The following is a 16,827-nucleotide window of genomic DNA, read 5'->3' on the forward strand; positions in this document are numbered from 1 at the left end:
ATGGATAGAGCATCAGCCTGTGGACTGAAAGGTCCCAGGTTCGATTCCGGTCAAGGGCATGTACCTTGGTTGCGGGCACATCCCCAGTAGGGGGTGTGCAGGAGGTAGCTGATCGATGTTTCTCTCTCATCGATGTTTCTAACTCTCTATTCTTCTCCTTTCCTCTCTGTAAAAAATCAATAAAATATATTTAAAAAAAAAAGAATTAGGATTGCTCAGCTGGTTTTCTTAGTCCAGCTATAGGAATTTGACTGTACCTGACTATAGGAATTTGATCTAATCATCTGACATCCTGGCCACATTTAACTGGTTTAAATGTGTGACGTTCCCTGCAAAGCACATAACCATCCACCAGGATTTTGTGAGAGAGCACTGAATCTGATCAGAAGACAGATGCTCACGTCCTCGCTTCCCCACTAGGAAACTGTACTTGACTGCCCCGTTCCCTGCTCCCTTGATGTGAATAGGATACAACATTTACTGATTAAGGCAAGTGCCAGGAGAGTGTCTGGCCTGCAGTTGGCTCTCAGTAGACCTTAGTCATATTGTGTTGCACCGTCCACATCAGCACAGGGATGATTCAAGAAGGGAATGTGATGCGTTTTCCTAGCCCTGAACTGATAATTCATTTTGAAATTAACATTAAAAATTTTGTTACGGAAGTTTTCACACAAACTCAAAAGTAGAGAGAATACTATGAATGCTCATGATTCATGGAATCAGAGTTCCCAGCAAGCATGTGGGGAGTTTAGAGTCCAACCCAGGCAGCCTGGCCTGGACCCCTACACTTCCCGGCTCAGCTGGGGCTGGGACCTGGTGAGTGACCGTGTCTGAGGACCCAGCAGAGAGTGGACTCTGAACAAGGAGGGAGGGGAATATTCACTGACCTTTAAAAAAAAATGCATGTGTTCATTCAAAGTTTTCTTGCTGGTTTTTATATTTCTCATCCCCAGAAAGAGTGTTTAGCATATTTAACGACTTCATTTTCCAAGAGGCCACATCCTGAAACTTTTCCTCCTGGGCCCGAATCTCTGGCTCTGGACTGAATTGAAAGGTTTGCCCTGAACTGTGACTACAGTAGGGCAGGAGTATTACGTGTTTTTTGTGCAGTCTAATACAGTGTTTAGAGTTTTTCTTTTCCCTGAAAAATGTTTTTGTTTAAATTTGGATTTTTGGCCAAATCATTTTACTATTGTGCCTGTTTTAGTGTAGAATTGATTCAGATATTCAAAATATGTCTATTCATTGGTTAGGTTTCTTTCTTTCTTTATTTTTTTAAATTAGGTGGCTGGTACTAGAAACCAGACTTATTATTCTAAACAGAACGTTATCAAGACTGGGGCAGGATTTCTCTCTCTTTCCTTCTCTTTTAAAAAAACAAAATCAGTTGATTCTTTCCGCCCGGTCTCCTTGGCCTGTGCAGCAGAGATCTGACTTGCTCCTGCCTGGTTTATTTTGGCAATGCGGTTAGAGTGGTTTCTTTTTTCCACAGAAAATGTGTTTTGATTTCTTCTTAGAAGAATACACTTTTGTTCTTCAAAGTTGCATAAATCAAATTGCTTTCAGGCTGCAGACGCCACTGCCTTGCCTTCATTATCACTGGTCTCCACTTCTTAACGGTGACACTGTCGTGCCCTGGCTGGGTGGCTCCGATGGTTGAGTGTTGTCCCATGGCATCGAATCGTCGCAGGTTCGATTCTCCGTCAGGGCACATACCTAAGTTGCCTGTTCGAACCCCTGTCAGGGCGAGTACAGTAGGCAACCAATTGATGTTTCCCTCTCTCTTTTTCTTCCTTCCTTTCTTAAAATGATAAAAATAAAAACATATCCTTGGGTGAGGATTTAAAAACAACAACATTTAGACATATAAGCATGTGCTGAAATTGACTTTATAGAAAAAAATGATACTATTGTAAGCATTCTGTATTGCACATTTCTGAAGTGTATACTCTTTTTCCCATTTTATGGTAGGATCTTATTGCAGACATTGATTTTGAAAATTTAGATAGTATTTTTTTTATCAAAAAGTTATAATAGTAGACATCTCTTTATTTAAAATCATATTGAAATTTTTCTAATTTAAATTATTTTAATGATTAAAAGCTGAGTTTTAAGCTTCTTAGGTTTAGACATTTTTGTTGTTATTATTTTAAATCATTTTTTAATTTTTAATTACTGTTGACATACATTATTATTTTAGTTTCAGGTACACCCCATGATCAGATATCATATAACTTAGTGATCACCCCAATAAATCCCGCACCCTGCCTAGTTATTACATTATTGACTATATTCCTTATGTTGTACTTTACATTCCCATAATTATTTTGCAACAACCAATTTGCACTTCTTTATCCATGCTTAGATTTAATTTTAACTGCTACTAACTACCAATGGTTTTAAACAAATTAACCTCTCCAAGCCTCAGGTTCTTCATTTTTAAAATGGGTTTGTTGTTGGACTTAAATGTCATAATGTATGTGGAGAGTTCTTAAATCAGTCCTTAGCATTAGTATTTACTAAATATTCACTATTATCAGTACTTTTCATCCCATTCTTGGTGCCTGAGTTATTAACCACTTCCTTAAGCATCAGCAGTAGGTTCTGGGAATCTCTTTTTTTTTTTCTTATAAACATTAGAGCAACTGGACTCTTACGACATCTCAGAATAGAAATTTGGCAAGTCCGTTAGGATTTGGGCCACTGTCTTGCTTGTGTTAAGAGGGCCTTAGAAATAACCATCCCTCTCTTCCTGGAGGTGGAATGAGAATTAGTTACAAGGCAATGGAAAAGTTTGGCTGACTTACGTTTCTGCCATCTTAAAGATCAGAGGGTGGTCCTGAGGACTCTGCACCTGGGCGGCTCTGCACCTGGGCTGCACCTGGGCGGCTCTGCACCTGGGCGGCTCTGCACCTGGGCCGCTCTGCACCTGGGCCGCCCTGCACCTGGGCGGCCCTGCACCTGGGCCGCTCTGCACCTGGGCAGCTCTGCACCTGGGCGGCTCTGCACCTGGGCTGCACCTGGGCGGCTCTGCACCTGGGCTTCTCTGCACCTGGGCGGCTCTGCACCTGGGCCGCTCTGCACCTGGGCTTCTCTGCACCTGGGCGGCTCTGCACCTGGGCTGCACCTGGGCGGCTCTGCACCTGGGCTTCTCTGCACCTGGGCGGCTCTGCACCTGGGCCGCTCTGCACCTGGGCCGCTCTGCACCTGGGCTGCACCTGGGCGGCTCTGCACCTGGGCGGCTCTGCACCTGGGCGGCTCTGCACCTGGGCTGCACCTGGGCGGCTCTGCACCTGGGCTTCTCTGCACCTGGGCGGCTCTGCACCTGGGCTGCACCTGGGCGGCTCTGCACCTGGGCCGCTCTGCACCTGGGCGGCTCTGCACCTGGGCCGCTCTGCACCTGGGCTGCACCTGGGCGGCTCTGCACCTGGGCGGCTCTGCACCTGGGCGGCTCTGCACCTGGGCCGCTCTGCACCTGGGCGGCTCTGCACCTGGGCGGCTCTGCACCTGGGCTGCACCTGGGCGGCTGTGCACCTGGGCGGCTCTGCACCTGGGCGGCTCTGCACCTGGGCTGCACCTGGGCGGCTCTGCACCTGGGCCGCTCTGCTGCGGCTCCCTCCGCGCATGAGCATGCTGGCCAATCACAAGGTCAGCTCTCCTGACCTTTGGTGCCTTTACTTTCTCCTCTAACAGGGAGGGAAAGGCAAGCTTTCTCCCTTTGGGAGAGTGGTGGAGGGACCCGTGGAGCCTCCCCAAAGCTGTGTTGCTTTATTTGCTGTCGGGCTTCTTTGGTTAACTTCCCATGGAAGGAGAGGATGGTGAGAAATCTCAGATACCGCTAATATGTTAATATTCTTCTCCATCGCATATAACTTTTTCATGGTAAAATACATATTTTTTTTAAAAAGCAAAAGGATCTCAGGTTTAATGGAAGCCGCTTCATTCAATTCAGTGGTCTTCAAGGGGACAATGATATATAAATTTATAAAAAGAAGCTGCACCCTTATGAGTGATGGGTGATAATGTCTCCACATTACACATGAGGAACGCGCTCAGAGGGATTCACTTTTCCCAGATCCCTAGGCTAGGCAGTGAGAGGGCTTGGATGGGGAGAAATCCATACTTTGGAGCCAACATGCTCAGGGACTTTGAAGTTCAGGGGAACTTTGTTTTCTCCAACAAGTGGGGAAGCTCCTTGCTCAGCTTAGCCCGGTTGGTTACGTTAGTGACCATTTTGGCGGTATCACCCGTCACCGGGCAGGGCCTCCTTTGGGTTCCTGTGGGGACCTCCTGATGGTGTGTGGCTGTTCAAGCTGTGCCTGGACCAGGTCCAGTTTGTGCACGGTTCTCTTTTCTTACAGGTAGACTAAGATCATAGACATGAGATCTCAAAGGAGCTACGATTGCTGGTTCAGGGCAATTCAGGCATAATTATACCTATTAAAAGTATTTATTGAGCCCTAACCGGTTTGGCTCAGTGGCCCGAGCGTCGGCCTGCGGACTGAAGGGTCCCAGGTTTGATTCCGGTCAAGGGCATGTACCGTGGTTGCGGGCACATCCCCAGTAGGGAGTGTGCAAGAGGCAGCTGATCAATGTTTCTCTCTCATCGATGTTTCTAACTCTCTATCCCTCTCCCTTCCTCCCTGTAAAAAGATCAATAAAATATATATATATTTAAAAGTATTTATTGAGTCCCTACTATGTGCCAGGCACTGTGCCTGGCCTTAGGGATGCGGCATTGTGGAAGATAGACAGACAGGGGCCATGTTCTCATGGAGTTTCTGTCCTGGTATTAATAGTAGAATTTTCTCCCTATTCCTTGACTCCCTCGTTTTAGAGTAGGGAGGCCCTAGGAGGTTTATGTATGTTGTTCAAGGTCATGCTGATCATTAATTCCAGAGCCTGGACGGGGCCTTCCTGATGGGTTAGTCCCTTCACTGCCTCCAAAGTGTTGGATGTTGAACATGCACACAGTAATTAAAAGTCTTAAAAAATGTAAGTCTTCACCCATTCTCCACCCCGTTCCCTCAGCACACATCACTCCCGGCCCCTTTCCAAGAGGGGCCTGCGGATGCCGGCGTCCTCGGTACCTTCCGGGGTTACTCTGAGCACACACACATGCTTGTACAGCATGTCTGTGTGGATGCACTTCCCCTTTGGTTGGAGCTGATGGCCGTTGAGTTTGTACTCTCCCCCATTGCTTGAGTTATGAAGAGGGAATGCTGGATGCATTTGGAAAGTTCTGTGGCCTGTTGGTTCCTTGTTGTTGGGAATAGCTCCAAAACACTTAATGCAGTTTTGGGTGGACCTAAAAACATGCTTTGCTGTCATCGCTCGGATATTCTCATTTATTCTCCCACAGCCTTGTTCTGTGCACAGAAGAGACTAAAACGTATTTGTCAGCATCCCAGCACGGAGACAGCAGGGGAACCAGAGCCTTTTGTTGTGTTTGAGTTGCCACCAAAGCCAGCCATCTTCTCCACACCCCTCCCCGCGGCGGCTGCAGGCCCTCCCTGTTGTTGACCAGAGATTGACCCCCTGATTCCTGAGGGAAAAGGGAGCTTTCCTCTCCTCCCTCAGGGGCCCTGTCATCTGACCAGAACGTAAGAAAGAGGGGCCGTGGCCTCTGCCCTTTCCACCGTAGGAGCTGCAGAGCTGGACGCTCACGGAGACTTTGCGGGACCGAGAGGCGGACCTGAGGGGCTCCGGGGAGGCAGAGAATGAAGTGCTCTCGGGGACAGTTTTGCCCAGGACGAGAAAGAAGAGGGAATTAATAGCTATAAACAGGGTCTTTATTTTTTTATTTTATTTTTATTTTTTTAAGGTTTCTACAAACTCTTTTTTTAAAAAATTTCTTTATTGATTAAGGTATCACATATTTGTCCTCATCCCCCCATTCCCATCCCACACCTCTCCCCACGCATGCCCCACCCCCCTGTTGTCCTTAACCGCTGGTTAGTTAGGCTCATATGCATGCACACAAGTCCTTTGGTTGATCTCTCCCCTATATCCCCACCCTCCCCTACCCTCCCTCTGAGGCCCGACAGTCTGATCCATGCCTCCTTGTTTCTGGGTCTGTTCTTGTTCATCTGTCTATGTTGTTCATCATTTCCCCTAGATGAGTGAGATCCTGTGCTACTAGAAATATCTTTATTTTTATTAATTTGTAACTTGAGGCTTTGGTCTTTACTCACATGAAGTAGTTTAACTAAAGAGCAGCTCCTGCTTTCTCCAGTTTGCCATGCTTGCTGTAGTGCCTCCATGGGACAGGCTCTCTGTGCCCCAGTCCCGGCCTGTCACTTTTTAGCTGTGTAATCTCGGACAATAACTTAGCCTCTCGTGCCTCAGCTTCTCCATCTGAAAAGTGGGATGATGATAATATTGCCCACCTCTTAGGGGTGCTGTGCCTTGGCACTCAGTGTACTGCATTATATCAAGCCCTACTTATACTTAGCAAATAACCGTATAAAAATTTAAAAAAATATTTCTTAATTTTTCTGCGACTCAGAGAGGCCAGGTTGGACATAACCTATAAGGTGTAGGCTATTCATTTGATGCTCACATAGAGGCTCTGATAGCCGGTCAGCGGAACTCAAGCTCACAAGCCAATGTCTAACTTGTTTGCATTCCTCATTAGCAAGACCTGGTACTATTCAGAATAATAAGTTTTTCTAGCTGTATCTACGTAGAGAGAGACACATCGATTGATTGCCTCCCGCATGCTCCCCCCGCCTGGGGCCTGGGATTGAACCTGCAACCCAGGTATGTGTCCTTGACCATGAATGAAGGGCATTAAATCATAGTTGTGTTGAGACTAATACTGCAGAACTGCATTTGAATATTTCCTAGGCAAACCCTTGTTTTTCCAGATACAGCACCATTTTTCATGTGAATTACGTTTTACTTGGAATAAAGTGCTCTGACTCTCACTGTCGCAGGGCTGGTAAATCACAGTGTTCACTTACTGTCACTTGGGCAACCCATTTTTGCTAAATATATGAACACATTTAAGTTGCTGTGAGGATCTGACTCAGTAAAGATCAACCTTCAGGCTTCCTAGTGAGATCCAAATCTAACGTCGGAGACTCAAAGCTACACGAGGGCAGCATCTCACGGGCATTACTCAGTGAAGAAGGCAATATAATTTGCAGGAATATACATTTTATCCCTATGCTACTTTCCTTTTTTATCCTTAATCCTCTCCCAAAGATGCATTTTTATTGATTTTAGAGAGGAAGGGAGAGGGAGAGGGGAACATTGACCCGTTGACTCCCATATGCACCCCAACCGGGGATAGAATCCGCAGCCTGGCTATGTGCCCTGACTGGGAATGGAACCTGCGACCTTTCAGCGCACGGGACGATACTCCAACACACGGAGCCACACGGCCGGGCAGCCCTGTACTACTTTAAAAAGCTGTTTCCAGGAAGGATGGAAAGGAATACCTATAAACATTTTAATTTTTCCTGGATTGACCCACATATATAAAAAGGTGCTAACTATTGATTCTTAAAAAAACTCAAGTTTTAATTGTTAAACTGAAGTGGGGCTGTGATGTGATTTATAATAAGAATATGTATTTGGTCTTCATACCCAGTTCTGGCACAGAGCTAAGGAAAACCTTGACATTTCTAAGTGGTGAAGGCCAAAGCAGTCTTTTGTTGTGTTACTGAGGTCACTCTGTAAAGCCCCTAGGTAACCATGTGACTGGAGGGTTGGAATTTTCCCGTGTGTCCCCCCTCCACCTCCAGTCACACACACACACACACACACACACACACACACACGTGCGCGCGCACACACTCACGTTGGAATTAAGTGCAGAACCCTTACAATACACAGAAGACGCAATGTTCATTAACCATGAAAAATGCCCAACCTTATTAATAATCAAATAAATACAAACTGAAATGAGACCACCATTTGCTTTTCTGTTGGGGAAGATGAACGTTAACACTAGCATTGTGATATAACCGATTCTGCCACCTGCAGAATCTGCAGTTTTTAATGTTTGAGTCAGTTCTAAAGTATGTGCTACTGATCACTCTGAGAGTGCTGACTTAAAGAGTCTGTGCGGATTAGCTGAGGTTAGCATGGATCTGTTGTGCTTTCTAAATAAACATGGAGCCTGGCCGGTGTGGTTCAGTGGTTGAGCAACAACCTATGAACCAGGAGGTCAAACTACACAGGAATGAATATAAATTTATAAAATTTACCACAGAGTTTAGAGCAGAGCAAGATTGAAAGGACTGTAGACACCCACTCGGTGCCTTCTGGTGTCTCCTGTTGACCTACACCCGGCAGAGTGACAGCCCGTGCAGGCAGCACTGCTGGGAGATCCCCCGTCATGTGGTTAGTGCTTTCCACGCGCGGCGGCCAGCACGTAACCGGAGTGCTGGCCAGAGCCTGGCACTGAGTTTGATCTCGAAGGTTACAGGTTACCGGTGGGAGATCACATACCTGTAGCTCTAGGACTTGAGCGTGAATATTGCTGCAATTTTAGCTGTTTCTATAAATAACTTCCCCATTTATTTTATTTAAAAGTGTTCTAGAAAATTCTTCAGCCAGCTGAGTGGTTCTGTAGGCTTGTAACTCTTCACTCTGTACAGAAACAGGGTGCCTGGTAGGGTGCAGCTTTCTAGCATCATTTACCTGTTGCTGTGGAGCCGCGATGGCTCCCCAGGGAGGGCCCTGCTGGCGGTTCCAGGTCCCGCGTTTCCTTCCTGTTGCCCCACAGGCCGGAGTGGAGAGGTGAGGGCACCAGCAGATCTCAGGGTGTCGGTGGTGCCCGGTGTGGCCGCCCGGTGCGGGGTGACTGTAACATTAGTGTTGTGTGGCCTCAGGCGTGCTGTGAACCGTGAGCCTCAGTTTCCTCCTAGGAGAATGGCAGCGTCGTTGACTGGCAATCACTGGGCAGATTGTCCCTGAGTCCCCGGAGGCTTAGCGCAGAGAGCAGCTGCGAATGCCAGCTCCTGTGCTTACTGACCAGGTGGTCCTTCCTTTCCTTCCACCTGCCCTTCGAGGGCTCAGTCCTTATGTTTGTCGTTTTTAAAGGGACCAGATCCTTTTTTCTAGAGAATCCTTTTTAGCAAGGGAAATATATGTCTTAATCACAAAGATACAGAAGTTCCCTCCCCATTATCTGAAGTTTTATTTTTAAAGTGAGAGTCTGTCTCATTAGCATGATGAAATCTCATGCCGACCTGCTCTGTTCTGCCCCGGACGTGAATCATCCCTCTGCCCAGCGTGTACCGCACCCGCCCGTTAGTCACTCGGCAGTCACCTCCGCTACCAGAGGGACTGTCACGGTATCGCAGAGCTTGAGTTCAGGTAAACCTTACACTCTTACTGTGCCCCATTTCCAGATGAAACTCTATCATGGGGATGCGCATAGGGGGAAAAACAGTAGATGTACATAGGGCTCAGGACTCTGTGGTTTCAGGCACCCACGGAGGGTCCTGGACCGTATTGCTCATGGCTTTATCTTTATCATTAGACTTGTGCAGCAAGCAATCAGCTTTAAAGAAAAAAAGTGACCTCTTTATTCTTTCCAGATCAGTCTTTAAATTTTTTTAAAGAAAAAAAAAATATATATATGTATACATATTTTTTATTGATTTCAGAGAGAGAGAGAGAGAGGGAGAGAAAGATAGAAACAGCAATGATGAGAGAGAATCATCGAGTGGCTGCCTCCTGCACGCCCCCTACTGGGGATGGAGCCTGCAGCCCGGGCATGGGCCCTGACTGGAATCAATCCTGACCTGGTTCATAAGTTGACACTCAACCACTGAGCCACACCTTCTGGGCCAGATCATTCTTTGAGCTTCTACGTTTCTGCCCATCAGTCTTCATGGGGGAAATGGCCACACTTGGGATTTGTGCATTGTCGTTTCAATATAAGGAAGTTGTGCTTAATTGCTTCCAGCTTGAGCATTCACTCATATGAGACTGTTATCACCAAAAGAAAGAGAGGTCGGGCTTGTTAAATATGGGGGAGTCCCCTGGTGATGGGAAATGTGTATCATGGTGGGTGGAGCGATTGTCCTCCCTCCTGTACATGGCTGCCGGCCTCCCCCGCCTCTACGTCAGCCTCGCCATGGCTCCTGACGGCTCTGGGACCCTGTGGAAGGCTCCTTTGCACATGGATGTGCTGAGGTAACGAAATAGCGTCTTAAAGCCCGTGTTTGTTTATTAATATGGATATATTCACAACTGTAGGGTGAAACAAGAAGGAATTTCACAACGTGGACCTGCATGTGACACAGCCCCGGAGTGAGGCCGCAGCGGGAACTTTATAAGCCGCAGAGCACGCGGTGTCCCCTTCCCCTGGGGTGTCATCCCGGTCAGACAGGGATTTAGCTGGAAATTGAGAGCTGCTGTGCTGGTCACGTGCTGCCTGACAACACGTGTGTGTTTGCAGAGAGCTCAGTGCTGAGCAGCTTGTAATAGAGCTTTTAAAACGGTTAACTGCCCCCTCCCTCGTTTTTTGCTCAGTTCCTGGTATGAGTAGTGAGGATGTTGAGCAGCAATTCGTATTTTTCCCTTCTCTCAAAGGCACTGTGCAGAGTGCAAGTGCAACCCGTCACAGAAGGCAGTGTGATGATGGCCATGATCCCGAGAACTCTCCCTTGGGCATGTGCGGACGCTTGGCTCTGTGTTAAGCACTATACATCTATCATCTGTGTCAGATCCCATTGCTCCAGTTCCACAGGTAGTCATGGGGTCTGGCTTTAGACCCATGTTCCTAGCCCAGCCCTCCGTCTTGCTCACCCACCCCCTTAAAGTTGGTCAAATCTGTGCAAAGAACTAGAAATGGGAAGTTCTCCTACTTTGGAATGAAAACTCTTACTGTGATGAAACATTACATTCTAGGCCTGACATCCCTCACCCTTGACCTTGTTTTCCTTGATGCAAAAAAGTCTAGGTCTAAGAGAGCAGATGATAAAAGGAGACATAAAAATAGTTGACTACCAATGGCCTAGTTTGAAGTTTGACTGGGGAAATTCTCTCTTTTTTTTCTTTTAGGACCAATTTTGTATTTTCCACCTCTGGCCATTCTACCTTTTTCCTTGCTAGCCTCTTCCACATTAATCAACTCTCCATTGAAAGTATTCCCAGACCTGACTTGGTTCAGTTTTAAGGTTCAGATCTGTAGTGTAGCTGTGCTAGGTTGCAGCAGTGCAGGGCAGGGAACGACTTATTTCATTTATAATTAATAACTCAGCTCATGCTGAAAGGGACAATGTCTATTTCCTTTTTAGCTAAGGGGATAAAGGGTCCTTTATCCAAACTATTTAGCTTAAACTCAGTATCTTTGTCTCTTTCTCTCTCTCCTTTCCTCCCTCCTTTTCCCTCTCCCCCCTCTTTCATAACCACTATGAATATTATAAATTGCAGAGTGACAGAAAGGGATAATATGGATAATAATAGACTATATTTTGAAGGGTAAATTAGAAAATAAGTATACAGTAATACTTAAGACATCTCTATCAACTTTTTGTTTTTTTTCCATACTTTTATAAGTTGGTTTCATCTCTGTTTTTGTTTGACATTTAGAGGCAGACACACTTTTGGCCGCAAGAGAATGTTTTGTTCCTTAACCTGGTGCAGGTTGGCCTGAGGGTGTGTGTGTTCCAACGCACACAGGTAGCTCTAGAATTAGTCTTGTCCCGGGTTATCCTGTCTTCAACACAGGAAAGTAAAAGGTGCACAGATGTCTGTTAGATGAGACACTTGTAAGAAAAACGAAACAACTTTGGAAAATAGAAAACTGTTTTACCAGTTTACTAGGGACTGCATTTGTAATGTAAATGTAGACACACAGGGACCAGTTGTTAGAAGGACTTAATACAATACAGAGCCCTCGAGGTGTCGGGTTGAGCGGTTCATCATTGTGTTCTTTCATGCCAGCCATCCCAGCCAAGCTGCCTGGGTGCTCAAGAGGGACTCAGGTAACTGTGGTGAGGCCTGGGAAAGACACCTCGCCTGACATCCAAGGCTCCCTGCGCTGAGCACGATCACGTGACAGACGTGGCCCAGGAGTTACAGAGCCGGGTCCCAGGAAGTGGCACCTGGCTCAGGGAGAAGGCTCACCTTCGAACTCACGCTAGACCAGACCGATACCCTTCGTCCACTGTGGCTCTCAAGTTCCGCTCTCTCTTCATTTAGAAACCCGTATAGTGAGGTCCCTTTGAACTGGCGGTGCTTACCTTTCTGCAGACGGAATTCTAGAAGAAATGTGTAGTCGGGAGGAATGCCGTGGGAAGGGGCGAGGGTGGCTTACACTTTCTCTGTGTGTTTAAATCTTCAGGCAGGTTAGTCTGTGAGACTACGCTTACCTTCTACAAAGCCTTACCTTTCTTGATTTCTCTTTTAGGAATGACTTTATTTGAAGAGTTCTAAGAGACTGAAAACTTACGCGATATGAAGTTGTGCCCAAGGAATGTTTTTTTATCTTTTGTACGATTTCTATCGTGGAGTCTGCAGGCATATGGAAGAAAGCCAAAAAGGGAATATTGTTGCTCTGCTGAAGACGGGATTCAGTTGGCTTTGAAACAAGTCTCATGAGAAAATTATCACATTTCCAGGGAAGAAAAGAGCTCATTTTTTATCTCCCCAACTGCCTCCAGCCACCACCCCGCAGTGTACACACCACAGTTTTTTCCAGGATCATCACTCTGTACGTGGAAGAATGCGTGTACAGTCTGAGCTGATGCTCTGTGTGTGTGTGCGCTCATTGTGTGTGTGTGTGTGTGCGCGTGTGCACACATGTACTTCTGTTTGCCCAACCCTTACTTCCTGTTTTACTACTGGTTGTAAGAAGATTCTCTCACAGTGTAACTGTTACAGCAGATAAAGATGACTCTGGTAGTGAAAGAAGATAATCTAGTTTGGCCCTGAGAAACGGATCCCCAAGAGGCCCTGGAGTCGGATGGGAACTGGACGGCGGACTCTGGATGCTGAGACCGACAATTCAGCGTTGACTCCTGCTGCATCATGCCACTCTTAGGTCACTTATAAAATATTGGGAAGTTGTGTGTTTGTTTTTATTTTAACTTGAGCTAAACAGTTCTTATTTAGTTTATTCAATAAAGGGGAAAGTGGTTTAAAGTCACAAAAACAAAAAAATTCTTGTTTTGACAACCCAAGTCAAAATAAAACGAAAAATCTCCGCTTCTCATGCCAGACGGGCCGCCTTCCCCGGCCCGATTTCTTTAGTGCATCGCTGTTTTCCATCTTGTAGCTAATGCCTGTTATTTCAGAGTCTTGGTGGTTTTCCCCCCTTGGGCTTGGAAACCCTGCTTTTTCCTTTGCCTTAGGGTTTATGAAACACCTGGAAGAGCTCAGAGGCAGTGATAGTAAATTTTCGGTGGGTCTGGGCCAAAGGCTGGGCGGGTCCACGTACAGGGAGCGTTCCCAGAGCCCTTGCTGCTTGCTCTGTTTCAGAGGGAGAAGCACATTTCTCACTTGACCCCCAGGAGGTGATTTCCATTAAAATGTATTTAAAGTATTTACTGTAAATATACTCATTCCATTCTGCTTCTGGCATCAGACTAAAGTTTCTAACCTGTTAAATGAATTCCATGTGACTTTTTACTGACAACTAATTAAAAGGCATACGTGTGTACATACATCGACACAGTGGACGAGAGGAAGCCAGTGTGGAGTAAATTTCACTGAGGTCCAAAAAGTAGCAATATAGGAATTTGGGGGATGTGAATTAGTGTAAATGATAAATGTGCGATCTAGACCAATAGTTTTAGCTTTAGAAAAAAAAAAAGCATCATTTTTTGTTTGTTTAAAGAATACGCTGTCAGAATGGGGAGGGATAATATGTAAGATATTCTTCAGCTTTAATTATTTTTTAACTTTATTCAGGTCAGAGCACTTTTTGTAATAGCAATACAACAGGCAAGAGAATACTCAAAAATATTTAAGATGATTGTATTTATACCAACAGTACATTTTAAATATTTTCTGATACTTGAGCAGTTTTTGTCTGTCTGCAAAATATGCCAAAAGTTAAGCATTCAATATTTTCAACACATAAGCTTTTTACTGGTTTCTATGATCTCATAAGAACTCGTAAGTGTTCCCAAAGCGACCGATGTTTACAGGCCTGTGCTGTCCTCCGCCCGTGAGGGACGTGGTCCGCACAGACTGACCACGCACAACACTAACGATGGGCTGGCTGACTGCCGGTGAGTGAGTGGGCTGGCTGCCACCTCGATGTAAAAATTTGTAAAGGAAAATTTTCACCCTTTTGAGTGTCACGTGTATTTTTAACTGTCTGGTTTGTACTTTTACGACTTTTGTACTACCAAAGCAGAGTTAAAAATAAAAATGTTAGATACAGTGTGCTGTTTTTGAGTGATCCGATTGTTGTTGCCTTGAGTACAATGCGGGCGTGTACTGTATGGAGCTTAATATGACAGTGCCTAATTTCTTACGTCTCATTTGGCTGGCTGTCCTCATTGGATTTACCCCTCCATGGGAACACCATTCCTCACCCCCGCCATAATGATTTTCTAAATTTGGAGATAGCCCTGGCCGGTGAGCAGTGGCTAAAGCGTTGGCCGGCTCACTGAAGGGCAGCGGGTTCAATTCCTGGTCAAGGGCACGTACCTGGGATGCAGGTTCGATCCCAGGCCCCAGATGGGGCATGTGCTGGAGGCAACCAATCGATGTGTCTGTCTCACATCGATGTTCCTCTCTCTCTCCTCTCTTCCTCTCCCTTCCTCTTTTCCAATCTCTCTGAGAAGGAATGGAAAAATGTCCTCAGGTGAGGAGGAAGCAAAAGGGGTCACTTGGGGTGACAGGTGTCACTCTCAATCAGCCTTTTGACATCTCCAGCACAGGTGTACTGCAGGGGGCGGGGGATGGTCTCTGTTCTGCTCTTCTGTCTTCCTCAGCTTGTGAGGGAGCAGTGAGCAGTGGTCCCGGAGCGCCTGTGGCCGTTCATTCCACGTGGAGACAGATCACCAGCCCTGCAATGCCCGCCTGAACCCTGAGTGCATGCAGCTCGCCCAACACCGGCAGGTCCTGGGTGGATTCGCCAGGGCGACTGCCCACGGCGGGGATGCGCCTGCACTTCCTTCTCCAGTCCATGGTGATGTGTAGGCTTCCTCCACCCTAACACAGCCCTAACGTGGAGGGCAGGAATGTCGGGGCCAGGAAGTGGGGTCCCACGATCCAGCTCTCGTTGCCGAGGGCTCAGCTGTGGTCAAAGGGGTTAGTCTGTGTTTTGGACCCGAGGTCATTGCCAGTTCCTGGATCCTCTTCACCCTTTTGCCTGTGGGGCAGGCTGGTTCTACCCAGGGCTTCCTTTGTTCATTCCTCACCTTCCCAGGACTGTTCTCAGATCCCCCTGGGTGTTCCCTCCCTGTAGCTCCAAACAGTTGTAAGGACACCTGGGACTTCTTTGTGTCCTGCACTCTGTGGCGGCCCAGCTGGGGACGCTGTCCACTCCACCCGATTCTGATGGTGTCAGCGGGGAGGTCGTCGGCCTTGCAGAGTTGGCGCGCCCTCTGCTGGCCAAATGCAAGAACTGCATGGCTTCTTGGCCATTTGCTGTGTCTTGAACTGCAGCTCAGAAAGCACTCATGGTTATTGGCTGAGTAAATAAATGAAAGTCTACCTTTAAAAATGAAAGACTATCCTTAACTATTTTATGGAAGTAAAAATTCAAGGTTGAGTTTTTCCTCACCCATTTTCTGACCCCGGCAGTTTGTCTCAGTCTTTTTCATAAGAAGCCCGTTTCTCCCCTGGGAGTTGTGTCCCTGCAGGTGTTCCTGGGGACGCCGGTGGAAATGATTGAGCTCCGTTTTGGAGGAAACCCATGCCCCGAAGCCTGCAAGAGAAGTGCTGTGGCCGTGGGCAGCAGGATGATCTTCAAGAAGTAGCCCGGCCTTTGCTTTTGGGTTTGAAAGTGGCTCTGTCACTCACTGCTGTGTGATATTGGGAAAATTACCTATTGGAGCCGCACTTTCCTCATCTGTAAGGGTTAGAAACCCATCACAGGGTTTTTAAAGATCAGAAAAAGGCGTGCACAGCGATGGTGCCTGCGGTGATCGGCACGGCCACCCGGCTCAGCCATGCGTGGCACTCAGAGAAGGTCTGTGTGCATCTGCCCCACCGCGGGGAGCCGGGCGGCCTGGGAAGTGGCCCAGCACACACAGCTTTATCCAGGAGTGGAGCTGGGTCCGCAGCTTCTTGCTCTGAAGCTGAGCCCTGAGGTTCACAGAAGGTCCATGGCGTAGGGGAGGCTCCATGTTGTGAGGGGTGAAAAAAATACCTTGTAAAGCACAGCATAGGAATATAGTGAATAATACTGCCATCCCTATGGATGGCGCCAGATATCTCTGGAAATATCAGCGGGAACACTTTGTAAAGCATTGGATTGTCTAACCCAGTGGTCGGCAAAATCATTAGTCAACAGAGCCAAATATCAAAGGTACAACGATTGAAATTTTTTTTTCTTTTTTTAAAAAAATATATTTTATTGATTTTTTACAGAGAGGAAGAGAGAGGGATAGAGAGTTAGAAACATCAATGAGAGAGAAACATCGATCAGCTGCCTCTTGCACACCCCCTACTGGGGATGTACCCGCAACCAAGGTACATGCCCTTGACTGGAATCGAACCTGGGGCCCGTGAGTTCACAGGCAGATGCTCTATCCACTGAGCCAAACCGGTTAGGGCTGAAATTTCTTTTGAGAGCCAAATTTTTTAAACTTAAACTTCTAACGCCACTTCTTCAAAATAGACTCGCCCAGGCCGTGGTATTTTGTGGAAGAGCCACACTCAAGGGGCCAAAGAGCCGCAGTT

General features: G+C 46.8%; 1 protein-coding gene across 1 annotated transcript in view; it reads left to right on the plus strand.

Moving 5' to 3' along the window:
* RELL1 (RELT like 1) overlaps positions 1-14,358 on the plus strand; it is a 64,863-nt gene extending 50,505 nt beyond the window's left edge. Inside the window, exon 7 of the mRNA XM_008140209.3 lies at positions 12,377-14,358. The gene's annotated coding sequence lies outside the window, so the exon portion shown is untranslated. The remainder of the gene's footprint in view (positions 1-12,376) is intronic.
* Positions 14,359-16,827: the final 2,469 nt, after the last annotated feature.

The sequence above is a fragment of the Eptesicus fuscus genome, chromosome 2 (genome assembly GCF_027574615.1).
Source record: "Eptesicus fuscus isolate TK198812 chromosome 2, DD_ASM_mEF_20220401, whole genome shotgun sequence".
In the NCBI taxonomy this organism is placed as follows: Eukaryota; Metazoa; Chordata; class Mammalia; order Chiroptera; family Vespertilionidae; genus Eptesicus; species Eptesicus fuscus.